Raw genomic sequence first — 4077 nt, 5'->3', positions numbered from 1 at the left:
GACGTCTTTCGCCAGCAGGGGCGCCATCGTCGTCACGAAGGGAAAAAAACAATCGATTAACCTCACATAAGAGCACCAGGTAACGCTTCCCTACATACTTCTCGGCCCTACCTTCTTCCATGATGGAGTACTTCTGAATTAGCCACTCCACGATATCATTTCCTGGGAAGGCATAGCGAGGAAGGCATCTAGTTAGAGTCGAGAAATGCATTAAGCCGTCATAAATCAAAAACGCTGAACTCGATAAATAAATTACATAAATAAATATGAGCGCAAGGAGATCGATGACAGTCTTAATGCACAGGATTCCCGAAGACCGCCGATGTATGGGCTTTCCTGTGAAGGGCTTAAATGACCATTAGGACCCGGCCCCCGGGACACTGCACGGCCGGGTGTAAGACAACCCGGGCGGCATGAAAAATTATTTTTAAAAAGTAAAATATGTATCGTGCACCTGTCATCGCATGTGGAATCACTGTGATTAACAGTCTTTGATTCTTCATCTTTATCCCCATGTCGGGATCTTGCATCGCCACAATGACTTGTTCAATCTGGGATAAGAAGAATAGTCAAAATCGTGAAATCAAGGTGACGACAGACATAGTGAAAACGTTCAACCTAGTAATATAATAATTGCTTAATGTGTGATTTGATATGTAATCGTTATATTCATCATTAAATCACCGGAGAGACACACTCATATATTTAGGCATATATATAAGTAAACTACAAGGTTTTTCCTCTGACTATCTTAACTGCACGTCAAAGACGTTATCGGATATTCCCGACTACAGACTTTCGGTTTGATCATTTATTCGCGTTATTAATTCGGCTCCTGATTACATTAAACTAAACATGCTCAGATTGTTACAACCTTTGCTTGTCGGTTATTTTTGGGATCTTTCTGGATGGGCTCAAGGCGGGGTCTGTAAGCACAAGCAAACTGCCAGCACTTTTGTTTTACATGAAAATAGTTTGATGTCGGCCTATTGCGTTATTGTCTGGCTATAATTTGGAGGCAATATTAAACAATAGGCCCATATATTGTAAATATACATGTTGTGTTGTTTTGTTGTTATCACAAACGTATAGCCTGATCATAAATTTCATGGATACCTGGATGTTGTATGTTCCATTATATTTATGAATGAATGATTTATGTGAAGTCTGGCTTAGATTCGAGAATTAATCATATAGATTAAAAAAAGTTTTCATTTAAAACTTATCTCATATAATAAAATCCTCGTCCGAACGAACATATGTCAGAATGAAAAAACATTTAAATTATTTTTGTGATGCATCAGTATCAATAGCTACAACGTCATAACAGATATAGATATAATGCGGTTCATACTTTTGAAGTTGATGCGTATCTCCCGAAAAAAATCAACTCCAGAAGAGTCCGCGTCTGTAAATGCCTGAACTTCGGAATCGATCCTACCTTTGTTAGGCGCGGCATCTGTGTCTTGCAGCTGTTCCCTTGGATAAAGATGTTAATTGTCATGCTTACAGCATCTCGATCTCCGGCGTTTGTGAAGTTGGGATTGATGCTGTCCTGTGTTTTTTTTTTCCTTCCACACTTAAGCTCTGCTTGTTACTGCCCCATAGCGGAGCGCAAGTGAAACGGACTACCGGAGATTTGCACTGTTTTTCTGTTAGTGTGTATAATCAAAATATGACTCAGTTTGGCCAGTTAGAAAAATATGATAATAGAAAAGTATTCTTTTCCTCTCACTTTTTTTTCTTGATTTAATTACCGACTTCACGTACTTACACTGTGTCCCGTTGCACGATGTAATATTGCGAAACTATGATTTTGTGGCAGTGTTTTGTAAAGGAATTTTCCGTTTAATCATCGTCTTAGTATAAAGCTATATGGTTGTTCTGGTATCAGTGGACGTACATTATGTATTTTTTCTTCTCTTGAGCACCATGGTCATGACATGAAGCTCAGTCATTGATTACTCGCAAATGTTAGTAGTCATCCGCTGTTTATCTTGAAGATGTAAAAGTAGTGCGCGTACATCTCCTCGTTAGTATAGTGGTGAGTATCCCCGCCTGTCACGCGGGAGACCGGGGTTCGATTCCCCGACGGGGAGAGTCTGCATCTTTTTGCCTCGGTCTCAAAAGGCACCAAGCTAGAACCGGCCCCGTGTTAGTGGAAACGGGGCTTGTGACTTGTACTCATGCATAATATTCTGCGGGTCGCTCAGCAGCGCAGCATATGAAACTAGACTCGGATTGTAAGTGTGTGGTTTTGATAATTGATGTATGGATGGATGGATCCTTAATAAGAGATATAAACAATAAGGTCCAGTCGCCAACTAATCATGTAAAATACGTCATAAACTCATGGTTGTTAAACCCAGAATAAAAATGAAGACGTATAACTAGGAAAGTCAACTTGCACATTTCAATTTTGGTTCGATATAATCACGTTGTCCTTAACCCTCCAGTGCAGGAGGGGACGGTAATGCGCATCGAATGTTTCCGAACCTGTGTGTGATACAACCGAGGAAGAGCCGATGACTTCGGGGGAGGAGGGGCAGGCGACTCGGAAGAAAAAGCAGCAGAACCCAATGCAGCCTGTAGCCCATTCAAAGGCCTACTGTTGGACCTCTGCTTATTTTGCAATACGTCTTTAGTACGGACTGAAAAATGTCCGATTTCGATGAGTTTGAGAAGCAGTTAAGCGAAAATCGGCAAGGTAAGTTTGGCTTTGAAGATCGGTGTATGCTCCCTGTTTTAGGGTAATAAAGTGGCCGGCGTGTCCTAGCGCCGAGGATGGTGCGGAGGGCACTTCTGCTGGTTCCGAAAAGAAAAGCGCGGCTGGGAAATCGGTGCCTTTTATCCGAGCGCTCGCCGATTCTGAAACCTGCCCGATTCTTCTTCTCCCAGCTGCCGCAGGATCCCCGAAAACTGACCGCTTTGGTAAATCAGTGACATTCTTTGCTTGGCATTGTTATAGAGATCGCTAGGCCTGCATCCATCAGTGCCCGGCGTACATAACATGGACATTTCAATGAAACGTTATTGGGGTGCACTCGATGTGAAAGCCTGCGGTTTTATTTATTTAATTATTTACCATTATACACTTGGATCATAAATTGTGACCCGCGTATTTTCATTCGCAGTAACACACTATGCATGGATGTTTGTTGCAAGCGTTATATTTTCAAGATCACGTTTAAAGTTTTATGCAAATAAAAACGACCGCGACCACTTGATTTAAAGTCCGCACTTAATAACAGTGTTAGTTACTTGGTTTTTAAATACTACGACGAGTTTTCTATATAATGATATGATTTTGTCTCTTTCCGATGCACAATAGCCTTTCCCTTGGGTCCGAAATGCTGGCCCTGTCATCCGTACAGAATAAGTCTTTCTCACACGATCGCCGTTTCTTCATGATGTATAGACTCTAAAAATCAGCCGCGTTCCCTGGAATCATAACAACTGCTTTTAGGTCGTTATTGCAAAGTCTTGCACCTGTATCTACCTTTACAGCGGATAGCAGTAACTAACAATGATGTACAGTTATATAACAATACACATATAACTTCATTAAAGTGCAGAGAATCCAGTAAACTGAATAAACTTAAGCCATACTAACGCAACTGAAATATACAACATGCGTTACAACGGAGTCGAAAGTAGGATTGATTTATGTACCTATCAAATGGCAATCTTGTCATATCAGCTCCTTATCACTAAATCACTAAAATGTCATTCGAAACGACCTGATTCGGCTAGACGAGCACTAAGTGCCGCCGTGTTTGATAAACTAGCAGTTCCAGTCATTCATATCTGCGCTCTGACTATGCCTGCGATTGCGGTAATTGGTTATTACCGATTTACGTAAGATGCATTGGCCGCTCCGTGTCTGTACTTTTGCAGCGGTGCATTACCGTAACGCTGTTATAACTGATGCATGAAGCTGATTCCTCGAGCAGCACCTGCGTTTAAATGCTTCACTGAAAACTGCACCTTCAGGGATTTATTTAAGCTTCTATATGAAGGACCTGCTGGGATAGAAAGGTGATATTTTATTGCTAGTTTAATAAAGTGCTGTCTGTC

At 41.3% G+C, this 4077-nt stretch overlaps 1 non-coding gene across 1 annotated transcript; it reads left to right on the top strand.

The window, feature by feature from the left end:
- Nucleotides 1-2027: 2027 nt before the first annotated feature.
- On the top strand, nt 2028-2099 carry trnad-guc (transfer RNA aspartic acid (anticodon GUC)). Its single transcript has one exon. It is a non-coding gene; the product is annotated as a tRNA-Asp (tRNA).
- Nucleotides 2100-4077: the final 1978 nt, after the last annotated feature.

Source organism: Brienomyrus brachyistius, unplaced genomic scaffold (assembly GCF_023856365.1).
Source record: "Brienomyrus brachyistius isolate T26 unplaced genomic scaffold, BBRACH_0.4 scaffold1109, whole genome shotgun sequence".
Classification (NCBI taxonomy): domain Eukaryota; kingdom Metazoa; phylum Chordata; class Actinopteri; order Osteoglossiformes; family Mormyridae; genus Brienomyrus; species Brienomyrus brachyistius.
Note: the sequence above shows the minus strand (reverse complement) of the source record. Positions and strands in the feature narration are given on the sequence as shown.